Genomic DNA, 15,804 nt, shown 5'->3' with positions numbered 1-15,804 from the left:
AACTTCCCAAGCATGACCTGTACTTGGATGTCCAAAATACAACTTGCAAACGATTCAAACAGTTATGTTTGTGTGGGGTCTTTAGCCGTGAATTAATAGTTTGATCAATAAATTCTAATATTCCTGATGAGCATAGGAAGGGCAAAAATGTAACTGCTCTGTTAAAGACTAATTCCTTTTGAGACTGAATTGAGCTGGACCAGGTGACAGTAACAGAATTACAAGTTGGATACTTGACCACTCTACTGATCATTTCACTCATCAGCCACATTTCTGCATTTCAGCAGCATGCATACCTGCTTTGGGCTTCACTGCACTGTTCTCAGAACAAAATAGACACAGCTTGTACTAATAACTTTTTGCAAGGGGTAATGCATGAAAGGATTGGAAATCTCAGAGTTCAGAGCATGCTGGTCTTTGTGTTCTGTTGTGGTTTCATGGTAAATTTGCATCTCAGAAACCCATATTAGCCAGCAAAGGAAAACATTTAGCTCAGCCAAAGAAACTTTTTGTTTGTTCGCTGAGCAGTGCAACCTTGACACAATGCAAGGTCCTGAGGCTCTCCACACATCCTGAAGGAATACTCCTGTTTTCTGTGTGGAAGCAGCTTAGGTGGTGCTTCAACACGTGATGTCGTTGTGTATGGAAAACGTCTGGGATGTGAAGCAGAACCGATCATCCATTTCTGCTTGAAATAATTTTGGCATATCAAATGTCCTGCTGAACTGAAACTGAATCACAGACTGCTCAGTCCCTTGTCACAGATGAGAACTGTCATTTATCAGCAGTTTAGAGAGTTCAGGATCTAAGCTGAAGCAAATAACTCCACTTATGCTGAAGATAAGTGGTTATTGACATGGGAAGATTTGCCAATACTATTAAAATGATCAGCAACTGTTGCACTGTCAGTGGTGGAAAATATTTGGAGTTAATTTCAAATTGATATCTCAGAGCTTTCATCTGAACACCTGCTGTTCAGGATTGGAATATGAAACATTAACTGTGATTATTCTCTCTTCCAACCCCCACTCCAAAAGGCACCCAAAACCAAGCAGGTGTTACACCTTAAGTTAAAATTATGTCTTACATCAGTTTAAAAGCTGTAATAGCCGGGATATTGACAAGATTGTACAGTGTCCACTCTTTGTAACAAAGCAAAACTGCATTCTGCAGAGGGATCAGTGAGTAAATCTCCTGTGGAACACACTGGCCATTTTTGGGTAAAGATGAGCAGTGTTGCTGTTCACTGGGAGGGACAGAAGAGACAAGAAATGGTGCTTTGGCTGCCAAGTTAAAAGGCTTCTATGTTCAAAGAACCACATATGTTCCCTGAGTCTGACTAGATAAATGTACATGCTGCTGGTGTATGTGCTCTTGATTTAGGAAATGTAAATAACATTAATATGAACAGGACACATAGTCCATGTTGTGGTTTCTTTTACACCGTTGTATATCTGGTCTTATTTAGTGTAATGAAAGCTAAGAGTTTATGGAGCTGTTCTTGGAGGAAAATAAATAAGAACTAGCTCTCAATCTTTCTGGTGTTTTAATAGTCCAATTTTGTTTTTCATCAGCTTCAGCTCACTGGCTAGTTTGTTTGTGTTTTGGATGAAAAAAAAAAAGGGAAAGAAGAAGAAGGAGTATCTTTATTTTCTACTGTAATACACAATGGTCAAAGCACTTTTTTAAAAAAATCAAATAATTTTTCTTTTTCCTGTCTTCTTGAAAAAACAGTGTTTGCATGCAGGCATTTAAGAAGCCTCACAGCAACTTAATGAGAAAGATATAAAGCTACCTTTATTTTTGAAACAGATGCAGAAATTAAACCAAGATTCTGAAGGCTTCCACTGATTTGGAGTATTTCTCACTTTTGAGTTCCCACAGAAAGAATACTTTGGAGCTGAATGTGCTCAGTCTCCTATGGAACGTCACTGGATTTGTGAGTCTCTTACTATTTCTAGATTTCTGCTCTTGCAGGCAGTGCACATAGTCAGAGCTTGACACAGGATAAAGAGAATTACTGAAATTAACTGTCCCCTGTGAATTGTAAGTGCCTATCCATTTTTATACCATCAGAATTGCTTTGATAGCAACAGAAATGGTTTTGTTGCCTGGAATTTGAGGTGTTGGGAAACCTCTCGGCTCTGGAGGAGTTGAGCAGGTAGGCAGAGGGTGGCATCAGTGTCAGCCCACTCAGTGAGCAGAGAGCTCTCCTGTGCTATTTTCTGTTTGTTTTCTGTAGCAGGGTATGGCTTATTTGATTTCATTATGATTGTTGTATCTGACTGTTCTCAGTGTCTGTCCTTGTGGATATTGTGAATTATGTTTAAGAGTTCCAGCCTCATTTACTGTGGGTAGAATAGCCTGTTTGAGAAATGCTTGTAAAATAATAACTTAAACCAATGATCTGAGTAGTCCCAGATGATTAGAATTTTTACACTGCATGTGCAGGTAAAAGCAGCCTCACCTGGATTGTTGGATCATTTAATCTCTGAACATGTTGAGTTCTGTTAAGAAAGGTACTAAGGCTGGGTCAATTATATTTCAAGCTGTTTGTCCTACTGTTCTTTATTTCCTCCAGTATGTCATCTTTTCAAAATGCATCTCTTTGTAGAAGGTCTTTGTCGTAGAGTGCATTTCACACATAAGAAGTGATTGAAGGTGTAATTGCTTTTTGAAGCTCCATTTGCATTTTCCTTAACATGTTAAATCACTCACATCGTACTTGCCAGATCTACCTTATCTGACATCTGCATTTTAATATGTTCCTATGCTGAGAAATGATTTCTAACTCCCCTAATTCTTCCAATTCCTAACTCTCAGTACTAGATGTAGATATTAGCTAATTTTTTGGAAATAATATTTTGCAGGATAATGCCCATAGGAAGATGAAATGGAAAATGTCATAGGGTCTGTATGAATTTAAATATTTTTGATTTATTTCACTATCTGTGCTTTTTGGTTTTTTTAATACAGTGGAATTTGTGGCAAAGCTTACTATGATAAATTTGGATAAATTTACTGCAGATTTTAATATACTCATTCATCTGTAAGCTCTGCTTTCATTTAGAGATTTTCCTATATTTGTAATGGTTTCATATTTCTTTATCCAGATTAAGGCTATGCTCTGCTCACATTATTCCTGGCATACAAAGGTATCATAGACTAGCCAAAAAACCAAATTTGCATCTATTTTTGTCATCAGTGGCTTTGATTCAAAATTGCTTTTCTGTAATCTTAAACGTTAAAAGTGACTAGAATTCCAAGATATCAAGAGTGATGGTTTACATTTAGAGCTGAGAATTAGGCATTTTGCTTTTGTCAACAGCAGCAAGGAGAAAGATTGTATTGTAATAAAAACTCCTTGGCTGGTTAAATGTTTCATATAGATGGGTCAGTTTTATCCTGGATAAGTCAGATATACAGCATGCTGTTGGATATGAATATTATTCATATGCTGGTTTTTTCCCTCCTTGGAACAGCTGATGATATTTTAAAGACAGTCAGAACTGTGGTTGCCTACGGCCCTTCCAAATGAGGCTTTCTGTGTAGTACCAACAAAGTACTGCTATCCATTTTACAGAAAACAGACTGAAAAATAATGAAACGAGACCTGCCCGGGATTTTTGTTCCCTGTTTGCTTTTGCAAATGGTTGTGTTGATTCTAGGGCAAGATGTATGGCCTGAAGCTAAAGGAGGAAGAAACTTTTCACCGGATGTTAAGACATCACTCCCAAAAAGGAGAGCAATTAGTAAAATAAACCAAGTGATCATGGAGGCAGCAGTACTGCAAGTAAGCCATAGCTTCCCAAATAATGATTGACAAGGGCCCAGACAAAGAACAGATAGGCTGGATTCTCCTAGCTAGTGTATGCTGTGCCTGTAATTCTACCACACAGGACAGTCACAAAACAGCGGGACTTGATTCCAAAATCATGCTGCAGTCTGTCATATCCAGGTGGTGCTTCAGGTTATCTGCTGAATCTCCTCTCCTACAGTGTGCTTTTTGCCATGGCATTTTAACTAACTAATTTTAAATTCAAACCTCCATACAAGGTGAGTAATTTCAGGTCAGGAATGCACTGTAGCTCTATTTTTAGCGTGCTGCTCTCGTTGATCAGTGCACACTAGCAAGTTCCTAAGCATGTAAGGAATGCCTTGGAAATGAATGTAATGACTGTTGTCTTTGAAGTGAGGCATATATTAATCTTCTGGATCTAGACAATGCAGACAAAGAAAAGCATCTTTGGAATAGGGAATATGTTTTCTATGATGGGTATTACATTAACAGCTTTAGTAGCATACAACAGGTGGCTTTGATAGTTTCCTATTAGGAAACAAGAAAAAGGAAGGTAGTAATAGTAGCAGCAAGAATGTTGACTGTAGAAACAGAAGTGACTGGAATTGGTCTTTTTGTAAGGAGGTAAATGTAATTTAAACCAGAATCACCAAGTTGTTTGTTGCTACTTAAGTATTGCAGTCTTTTAGAAAACTTATCAAAAGTATCTCATGGTCTCATTGCTTTTAATGCTTAAAATGCTCTGTTAATATCTCCTAAGTATTCTTTTTAAAAACAGAAGGTTCCGTGGTATAAGATCAGAGATTTGAAACCATTTTATTCCAAACATTTCCTTGTATATAAGGCAAAGTAGTTTCCTCAAACTGTTAACATGTTCTATTTTAGTGAGTCCAGGATCTGAGCTTCAGTAGAGATACTGCCAAAACAGCATTCAGGTTTTATTAGAAAGCTACAGGTACTGATTTCAGTAGGGAACCACTTCATCCTGAAACAGTCTGGTTTGCCTCCACAGGACTTGATAGGAGAGGATGTAAGGCTGTGTGGTGTTCCTGTGGTTGATATGTTTGGAAGGAGATGCAAATAATGTCTCAAAGTTGAGTCACTTGAAATATTTAGTCAAAGGTAGATGTAGGTTTGTTACCAACATAAGTTTTGTCACCAGAACTGACAAATTCTGTGGGATGGGACCTGACTGATGGGACAAGATTTCTGAAAAGCCAGGATTGTTCTTGCAGCTGATGGTGTCAGGCTGAGGAAGGGGAGCATGGAGAGCTGGCACTCTAGAAACCATTTCCATCGTAGCCCTCACTCCATATATGCTAACTTGGGAGTTACAGCTTTGGAGTTTGTTAAATTCTGTTAATTTTAGCTTGGATAAGTTAAACTTTGGAGTTTGGAGCAACAAATCTCTCCAGCACTTGAGCACAAGCACATTAGGCAGAGGAGTCAATGGGAATGTACTGTGGCCAAAGCCATGCCAATATAAGTAGTTGCTTATTTTGCATTTGCCAAAGGTCATGCCTGAACTTAACACCTCATTCCTTTTTCTTAAATGTGAGATACAGAAACTTATATTCTGTAAACTTCATCCAATTATTAAAAAGATTATTACCATTTAGTAAGATTCCACATTTTGGCACCATGGAGATTACTTTGGGACAAAAATGGTAAAAAAAATAAATTGGGCAATAGGGAAGGGAGAACAGTGGTAAGGTGGCAGAGGACTAGAAGCAGAGCTCTACTTTTGTTTAGGCTGGTGAATAAAATTTTCTTGTATGAAGAATTTAGGATTTTTCAGGCTAGAATTTATCATCTTAGGATAACTGCTGAAATCATGAAAGGACCCTTTTGAAAGAATGTTCTGAAAATAATTAGTATCCTTTCTTCAAATCCTTTAATAACATGAAAAGCAGACAATTTCTGTTTCTATTCCTGTTAACAAAGAAGAACTTTCTTTTTGATACATTGAAAACATCCTTGCATTTTAATAATAGTGAAAAACCATTTCCATAGCATTATTGTGACTCCCTGTAATTTGAGTATGAAGGTTTGCTTCTGGAATTCAATTAAAGAGAAAGAACTAGCAACTCCTGTAAATTCATTGCAATAAAGATGGACTCATTAAGGACGTGGTAGGATATCTTTGTCTGGGACTAGGAGAAAGGTTGACAAGCTTTCAATATTTCTACGCAAGTAGAAATGTCATTAAGAATGGACATCTGCCTACTTTTGTAATGGACTTAAGAGAATCTAGGAAGAATGCCAGGGAGGAGGAACTGTTGCACAAACTACCTCAGCTACAGGAATACAGCTCTGTAGTAAAGTCAGACCAATTATTCTACCAAGGCACATCAAAGGTTACAAGCTGGGCAATTGTCTGAGAAATGGAAAATATATTGACACTTATTTTTTAATACTTTAAACTGAAACTATATATGAACACTTGAATGACAAGAAGAAAAAAAAAACAAAACCCAAAATAACTTATTTGAAGGAAGACCCTCTATTTGTGCCTTTCTCATTCATTCTGCAGTTTAGACATTTGATGTGTTTTTTTATGAATACAATTTTGGGGGTGGTAAGAAACAGTTTCAGTAGTAATATACTGCAAATAATATCCTTCTCCTTCTATTCCTATTCCCTTCTTGTTATGGCTTTTCACAGATATTTCTTTCCCAATATATCAGGCTGCTTTACTACAGTGGAAAACTCTTTCTGTTGTATTCCTGTGACTTTTTACAGTTTGCTGTTTTCTGTCCAAAAAGTGTGCTATAGTTATATATCTGACTCCCTGGTATGGAACGCTGATAAGCTCACTCTGGGACTTTGTAGACCAGAGTGATGTGCAAAAAATAGAAAAATATATTTTTGTGTTGCATCTCTGGTCTGGTTTCTGGTACAAGAGTATCTGCAGTTCACAGTCGATTCCCTAAACCATGGCTGATTAAATGCTTTCACTGATGGGTAACAACCATCTCAAAGAAGGAGGGAGCTGAAAAAAGTCCAAGTTTAAGTTTCTGTCCCATGGCTCAAAGTGGTAATTTGTTCTGTGTCAAAGCTCATCTTTAAGGGATTACAGAATGATGACCACTTTGGTTGGTTTGATGTGCATTTAGACTATCTGAGCTGCCATTTTTGAAGGTCGCATTTGTTACGGGGCCTTCAGGCCACTTCCAGAATTAACTAACAGATTATGACACCCAGGAGAGTTCATTTCATTTAAAACAAAGTAGCATGCAAAAAGTTGTGCAGCCCTCTTATGAAACTGGTGAGTTTGTACTTTACACAAGGTCTTTGGCATTTTGTTTAGCAAAGGAATTGTCCCCCTTTACTATCCTCACCTCCATTAAATTACTAACATGGGATAAGGGGTATTACAGACATAGTTATTAAAACTTCTTCCTTCCTGATGTTTTTTCATACCAAGTGGTCTTTTTTCTCTTTAGGGAACCTAAAAGATTGATCTTATCAATGCAGTCTGGTGACATACATTGGTTTGGTATGCCAGTAAAACCCATTGGTTTTCTAGCATTTATGAGGTATACAGAAGGGCAGTTGAGTTGCTCTTTTATATTTTTCTCCTAATTAGATTGCTCTTGAGTAGCTAGATGTAATATGGTAAAAGAGTGTAAGATCAAATCAAACAGCCTTGAACTTTACTAAAATTCCTAAACACTGGGGAGAGGGCCAAAAAAAACCCCTTGTTTTCGTCAGATGTATTATTCCCCTCAAGAAGAGGTAGAGAAGTGCTGTTTTAAGTTTTTATCAGCTTGAGGCACTGAAAAAAGTCCCATGTTCTAGAAGCAAAGTTTTAAGTTTATAAAGTCACTTTGACAATCAGCAGCTTAATGCTGAGGTTCTGCTGCAGTGCTGTATTTGCAGAATACTGGTGACATTATCTGCTGCACAAGACACAAATATAAAGGGAATTTCTGCTCCAGTGAACTCCTGTTCCAGAAAGCAGGCACAAAGGAGGGCTCAACTTGCTGTGCATCCCAGAGAAAGGAGGTGATTGTAGATATAATTCCATGTCATTAAATAATTTCTGGAAAACTTCCCTTACTGCTTTTAGTTTTTAGTGATTTGGGTTGGCAGCTGCAATTTACAAATTTACTTGGCAACAGCTGAGAGCTTTTCAAAGTGGCTTTGATAACCTCTGGCTGGGAGCAGAAGAGAATTAATTTTTATTTTTTTAACAAGTTTATAGCTTCTTACTTTTGATTGTTTCTTACTTCTAATAGTCACGTTGAAGTGTTGCTTTCCTTGTCTGGTGACTCAGATTTTTTTACTCTAGTGTCAGTTCTTCAAGCTGTTGAAGATATCTTTCAATTCACTACCCAGATTGTTGGAAAGTTGAAGGACAAACAGTTCACTGAAAGAAGTCCAGTTCGTTTTTTTCTACTTGTACAGAATTGTGCCTTCACTGCTTTTGACAAATTATAGGATTGTGACAACTGCAGGCTTGTGACTACTGTTTGCTCTAGGGTTTGTGGTAGGAACAATGGGAGATAAATATAAGCTCGAAGGACAAAGATGTGCAACACCCAGCATGAAATGAGCATTGGTTATCTGTCTAGATTGCTGGTAAAAAGTAATGCAGCTTCATAAAATCGAGCTCTAGGGTAAAAAGCCTGTGAAATGGGTATACCAAGTTTCTCTGGAGAGGGATGGATAGGAAGGGTCAGGACAGACCACTTTTTCTCTAAGGTTTTTATTGTGTACAAAATTATTAAAATGGATTTTGTGAGTTAAAATCTACATTTTACAGCAGGCGTTATTGAAGTGAGTCATTAAATAAAACCTTGACTGTTTTATGTTTCACTCATGAAGGCCTTGGGATGTTAATGGGGCTCATTGATGGGCAGAAAACTGGCAAAATTGAGTGAGCACACTGGTGCTTGTTGAGTGTGACTGTTGCTGGAAGTTTCTAATCATAGAGAAGCAGGGATAGGATCTAAAAAGAAAATCTGCGTGGGAACAGTAGGGGTTTACTTGTAATTTGAACAAATATTCCTCAGTCTCCTGTGCTGCAGCAAACCGAAATGATCAGAAATTAGGTGCTCTGAAAAGAGCTAACAGGCTAGAAAAAGCTGCAGCCAACATGGAGACAAGAAAGTGACCCTTAAGCAGAATTAAGAAAAGCTTTATTCAGAAAGAGGATTATAGTTATCTGCATATACCTAGAACACCAAAGCATACAGTAGTTAGATGAAAGGATAGTATTTTTTCTCCCAAAGATTATGGAGCCATTTTCCAGGAAGTTTTCTGATGTACATAAATTTGTTGACACATCAGCATGCCCAAAATAGGTAATTTTAGCAGTTTCACACTGTGTGGCTCCAAAAGTTCCTTTATAGTTCACAGAAACATGCAAGAGGGTGGAAAACTGCTTAAAATAAAAAATGCTGTATCACTGACTTTAATAGAAACACATACACAAAATTATGTTAAAAGAAGCACAATAAGAAACATTGCAAGAAAATGAATGCAGAATTTGGGAACTGAGGATGCAGGCAACACAAAGATGTTGTTTCTGGAAAATGTGCTTATATCTTGAAGGAGACAAATGTTTTCTCAGGGTTTGGTAAATAGTCAGGTTTGAGAGGGGGGGAGGGGGACACAGCTCTAAATAATTCTACTTGCTTTCTTTAATTTTAGAAGATTGATTTTCTTCATTGATAGTGGACCTTGAAGAGACTTTATCTTGAAAAAGAAAAGAAAAACCAAACACAAAATTATTTATCTTTTTTGTTGTTTTTATTTTAAAAAAATTTTTTTTTAAAATTTATTTTAAAAAAAAATCTTTTTTTCTTGTCTGCCAGTTCATTGAGAGCTTAACACTACTCAGTATGGAAACACTCATAATTTATCTTATATTTCACTGTATTTGTGGTTTATGGGTGTGTTTTGGTGTTACAGGCTATAGCTCTGTCTGAAGAGCAACTCATATCAACCAAAGTGTCTGATATGAAGGCAGCAGCTGGGGAGATCTTGCTTCTAGTTACCTTCAGCTTTTTAAACCAGTTGGCTTACTAAGTTGGGAGCTCTGACAGTGAATTTGTACAGGCTTGTGGGGTGAGGAGAAATGGGAGTGAGATTTCCAGCTCCAAACAACATCTGAAAGGTCCCATGTTTTCTCAGGAAAGCACTGACCTGTCCTCTTGATCATCGTGGCAAAAGTAGGAGTCAGTATCATTAACAGCAATAACAATTGTACAATAATTAAGCATTAAAAACAAAGTATATTTATATCTTGTTGATTCAACTGGGTTACAGTTCAGCTTTTTGCTATTGTCATTGTCTGATTCATGTTTGTTCCTTACTGCTGTACAACTTAATGCCATTTTGGATAAGAGCTCTGTAGGGCACAGATCCTTTTTGGTTGTGGTGGCTCTAGAAAGAACTGCTGGTGTAGTTCTTTGTAGTTCTTTGCCAGTGGTGGCAGTGAGGTTGGAGCATCAACTGCTGATGCTCACAGTGTTTCCACCAAAGGTTATCTGTGGTATGAATTGTAATTATTATTAAGTGACTCCCGTGGTTGTGACTGGTACTTTACCCATTGTCTTTGATTTTTGCAAAAGAATTGTTACATTTCCCCAGAAACTGTTCTGTTCTGAGCACGTCAGTGCTGTAGTGGTCTTCTCCTTGTAATCCAGGCTGGCAACTGTGCCAAACTTCTTGGCAGTACTTCAGAGAGATAGTGTTTGTATTTAAGGAAGGTGATGCATTGTGAAAGCTGTCATGTTGTGTTGTGCTGATGGAGGAGCCAACTGGAATTACTGAGACAGAACTCTCTTCAATCATTGTAACCTGTGATTTCTGAACTGAAAATAAAAAGCTTTTTATTTTTTTTAAGCTAGTAAAAATGCATCTTTAGGTACTTTGAGGCAAAAGATGCTGCAAATACTATAAACACTGTCCATTGAATGTTTCATATATAGGGATTTTTGTCTAAATATGTCAACTGTAAGAACACTTATGAGTTAAGTTTTGTCCAGGAACATAAACCCATGGAAAGAGATGTAAAAATAACAGACAATGGTACATGGTTTCTAGGTCAACCAGCTATATTTTTGAATGACCTGCCTTTTTTTACTGAATGCAATCTAAAATTTCTTGGCTGAAGAAAACAATCTGATTATAGCCTTACAGCTGGCAGTCTTGTCCTTCAGGCCTCCATTTCTTCTGATCTTGGTTACACTGGTACATATGGAGAGGTCCTGTCTGAGTGGCACAGCTGAATGTAGTGGGAGGGCCCTTGGAAATGCTTGGCAGGTAATGGGGGAGGTAGGTAACTAACACAAAATTAATCATGTCTTGCTTGCCTGCAATTCATCTGTGGGTGAGAAATGGATGGGGAAATGGGATCAGGTGCACAATTGGTCCTTTACTGTGACATGGAGAGACACCAGAAGAGGTTGCCCAGAGAAGCTGTGGCTGCCCCGTCCCTGGAAGTGTTCAAGGCCAGGCTGGAGGGGTCTCTGAACAACCTGGTGTTGTGAAAGGTGTCCCTGCCCATGGCTTGGGGGTTGGAACAAGATAATCTTTAAGGTCCCCACCAACCCAAGCCATTCTATGATTGTGACTTGTGAGTTCTAAGGCAGTTCATATACTGACCTAGAGAGGCCCTCAAACAAAGAGCAACTACATGGAAATACAACCTTGCTCTGTAGTGCTTTCCTTTGAATTATACCCAAAATTCACTCATTGTTCTAAGTAGTAAGAATGTGAGAATTAAATCTTTTTGAGCATGTACAAGGTCACAGCACATCTACAAAAGCAGCTTCTCAGTCAGTCAGTCTTCATGTGTCACCACAGATCACAAACTGGCAAAGGAAACTACATCAAGGAGAGATGAGAGTCAGACAGTGAAATGAACTGAGAGGAGACCAGAATTATGACCAAAGCTAAATGAAATGTGAGCCATTAAATTCACTTTGATGCATCAGCTTTTGGATATCCTGCTGCTTTTCTTGTGCAAATTAACTTTTCAAAGTGTGGAAGAGGACACAGATCTTCAGGAGCCACTATTATTCATTCACATTTCTCCACCTATGCTTCATGCAAACACTGGCAACAGGAGGCTGACCTAGTATTTAACTGTGCATAGTTACGTTATTAGACTCTCAAATAATTAAAAAAAAAACAACTTAGGAAAGATTCCTTTGAGACTACAAAAGTGGCTTAGAAATGAAGCTTTGAAAAATCATCAGTGGCAGACATTTTTATCTGACTTGTATGTGATTTGTTTGTGGTGGCTTAGGGCTTTTTTGGAGATGCTAGGTCAGTGACGTGGAATTGGGCTTTGCTTCACATGTCCAGCAGTAAAAACCTGCTTGGTGAACCTAACTTAGTGTCTTGGTTTGGGGACATCCAAAGCAACTGGATCTGCTGCTGTTTCTTATAATCTCATGGCTGCTGTGCACCATCTGCTCTCAGTAATTGTTTTAAACTGTTTTATTTCACATTTTAAAATCTAGAACCCAGGTGAAAGAAAAATTAAATAGAGCATAATAATCCAAATCTGTGGTATCGTCAAAGGTCTATATAAATATCAATAAAGGTGTATATAAATATACTTAATAAGAATATATTGCATATTTCATTATATGACGTTATTGTGATTATATATAGTTAATGAAAGATGAGACTGTGATCCTGACATGACAGTTAAGGGCCTAGAAGAAATAAATAAGCAAATAACAAATAGTTCACCACAGAAACATGACCACTAGCTACCTGTTTCCAGCAGCAGCAGCTTGCAGTCAGTGCAGGAGGACAGAGGCTCACCAGGTGGCTTTGCCTTTGCTCTTGCTGCCTAGAGAAGCATGCTGGCTGCTCCCACAGCAGTAGGGCTCAGTCTCCATCTATTCGCAGTATCACAAAGCAATGGGGAGTGCCAGGGCTGAAAAACATTTTCCATTCCGCTATGGCATTCCTTCTTTCCTCTGGTGATTAACTGGGACAATGACCTAGTGCTGTAGTTCACTCAGTAATGCCACACTGATTTATGTTAACATCTTAATAACCAGAAGTTTCTAATTTATTTTATTTTTGTTTCATCTTACATAGCTTTGACTAAAATATGTTGGTTGGTCTTGGATCTTATGTAATATTTAAGTGAGGATAAGTTCCTCTTAAAATGACAAGGTTTTTGAGGTAGTGAAATAAGGATGCTTTAGCTTAAATTTCAGTTTATCAATTAAACAATTTTCAGTTTGATATCTTGGATTTTGTATATCAATCAGGGAAGTAGAATGGTCCAGATTAATTACTTTGCTGAATCTGGGCTGTAGAACATAACCAAAAGCTATTAGGTTGGCACCATAAATATGAGAACTTTATTGCAAAGTAGAACACTTTTAAATGAAATAATCCAAAGCCCAATGAAATCACTGGAAAGATATCTATTGACTACAATAACTCACTACCAGACAAAATGTCAACTGCAGCAATGTTTTTGAGATTGCATATGCATAATCAGAAATGAAATTACTGAACTGGCACAAAACATTACTCCTAAGATTGAAACATCTATATCAATCATTGAAAGCTTTTCTTTTATGAGAGTAAGGAATCCTGTGGTTTTTATAAATAACGTAATCTAAAGACAAGATGCCACTGATATTCAGGAAATAGGGGTCAACAAATGTTGTCAGTATCTGTACAGGAAGATGTATCTTATTTTGAGCCACTGCTAGCTAATTTTTTCTGAGTGTGAATGCCTTTTGGGAGTTATTCTGTCTTCTCCAGGCTCAGACTGTGGGTATTCATTTTTTGCCTTTTATTTAGTACCATTTGGCTCTTCTTTGTTTGGAAACTTAGTTTCATGGTGACACATTTTGCACTTTCTTTATGAAACATGCTGAACTGTAGCCTCTATGAAAACCTGAAGGATTTGTAGAGCATTTTCCTTTTGGAAAGGAAATCCAAAGGAAATTTCCTTTTGAGCCCAGCCTCACACTTCTACTGATTCTCTTTGTCTGTATTTAGTTGCATTCTTTTCATTCTTATAGAGTCAGTTGTCGTGCTGGTCTTGCTTATAGCGGGGTTTTTTGATTGAAAATAAATATTGCCTTACATTTGTATCCTTAGAGATTCCATCCAGCACTTTGTGCAAATATTTTATCTAATATTAACTAATATTTTATCTAAGTAGATAGTTTATGTTTTAATGTTGCAGCATTACTGTCCATTTCTGTTGACTAGACAAGCTTGTTAGGTGTTGATAAGAGTAAAATATTAAAACAATTATTTTTTCCCACGTTTTCTTCTATTATTTCTATTATTTCATAATCTTCTATGCCTAGTCATTGCAGATACCACTTTATTTTCAAAATTTGTAGGTACAGTGATTTTGTTGATCTTACTTTGCCTATTTATTTTTGCCTATTTGCCTTTACTATTATTAATTAAATAAATTAAAATACTTACTTATTTTAATTAATTTTTTCTTTTACTATTTTTTAATATTTAATATTTTTAACATTTGCCTTTCTTCCACTTTTTTTTTTAAACACTTGCCAGTTATATAAACTATTTATCCATATGTGAAATGAAGGGAAAACCAAATTATTGTGAAGTATCTACAAACTTTAGGTAGACTGTGTGATGTTCTGAACTGGCTATTTCCTTTATTTATTATTTGTTAATTGTATATTTTCATTGTAGTCAGTGCAGGTTTATAGTGCATGTGCAACTGGTCCTAAACCAGCTAATCTGGGTGCTGAGGAGAGTCCCAGCAATGTGGAACTCACTGAGAACTGCACTAAAAATGGGCTGATGCCCAGCTGGTACTGCTCCTGCTGCATGCTACCATGGCTATTTTAGGAGTTGAACTTGTGATGATCCTGGTGGGTCACTTCCATGTCAGGATATTCTGTGATTCCATGATTTATTAGCAGTGCTCAGGATGGCTTTTTCAAAGCTGAACCTGCAGTGCTGTGAAATTACTTTATAATTTTATGGGGGAATGCTAAACCTGTTGTGGGTGTGAAGCTTGCTTTCAATATTGCAACAGATAGTGTGAGACCTGACTTTAGACATGGGATTCATAACAAAAATTTGCTGTTCTCTGAGACCTGAAGACATTTGGATTTTGTGTCCAAGTCCAGTACAAGACAAAGAAAAGAGCCAAGCCATCAGAGGGGGCTTTTCAAAGGGGATTGGCTCATGTCCTTGTTAATCGGTCCCTAAACTTCACAGTGTCCTCCAGTGTGACATGCACAATTGTAGCACTGGCAGTTTTCAGACAGGATTTTAATGAAGGGGAGTGTTTTGTTTTGAACTTTCTGATGAGCACAAATGCATCGAGAATGGTCATACTGGACAGTACAAAGTGATGCAGGACACAGACCCATGCTTGTTCTCTGTCAGAGAGGTTTTTTAATATCTTGCTGTTTGATGTGCTTCATTGCACTGTAGAGGATGTAGAGAAGCTGTAGATTCAATTTCAGCATGAGTGATCTAGCAGTGTATAGAGAGAAGTAGCTTCACATCCAGGAAATATATTGAAATAACTATCCCTTCAAATTTGAGAAAAATGCTAACTGAATTCTTCCTGTACAGCTCAGCAAATTTTCAGTGTGCCTTTCTAACATGTTTGTGTATGGAAAGGCCATTGAGCCAATTACAGTAGTTATTCCAGCCTGCCTATAGACCTCCTTATACTGAATTTTGCACAGTAGGTAAAGAAATGAGAATTTCATGGATACATTTTTCAGCTTACCATCTCCATGTTGCCGAAAGTGGCGGTATTCCAGAGCTGGTGGTGCCTCTGAACTTTACTTCAGGAAACAGCAACATATGAATCCATAATGCTGTCATTTTTAGCCTTCCCTATCTGCAGCTGGTGATAACTGGATGTTGGAGGTTCTTGCAAAGATATCAGTATCTCCTGGCTGTTCATTCTGTGAGCTCCTTGAATATATACCTTGTCTGAAAGCCAGTGCTGAACAGCACAGAAGGTCAATGGAATCAAACATGGGATTACATACACTTGTCAC

General features: G+C 37.5%; 1 protein-coding gene across 6 annotated transcripts in view; it reads left to right on the top strand.

Annotated features, from left to right (window-relative positions):
• MAPK10 (mitogen-activated protein kinase 10) overlaps positions 1-15,804 on the top strand; it is a 146,289-nt gene that overhangs the window by 28,570 nt on the left and 101,915 nt on the right. The window contains exon 2 of one of the 6 annotated variants that reach the window (XM_015625518.3): positions 1,813-1,939. The exons of the other annotated variants lie outside the window; for them this stretch is intronic. The gene's annotated coding sequence lies outside the window, so the exon portion shown is untranslated. The remainder of the gene's footprint in view (positions 1-1,812; positions 1,940-15,804) is intronic. 6 annotated transcript variants of the gene reach the window in all.

The sequence above is a fragment of the Parus major genome, chromosome 4, assembly GCF_001522545.3.
Source record: "Parus major isolate Abel chromosome 4, Parus_major1.1, whole genome shotgun sequence".
NCBI lineage: Eukaryota > Metazoa > Chordata > Aves > Passeriformes > Paridae > Parus > Parus major.
Note: the sequence above shows the minus strand (reverse complement) of the source record. Positions and strands in the feature narration are given on the sequence as shown.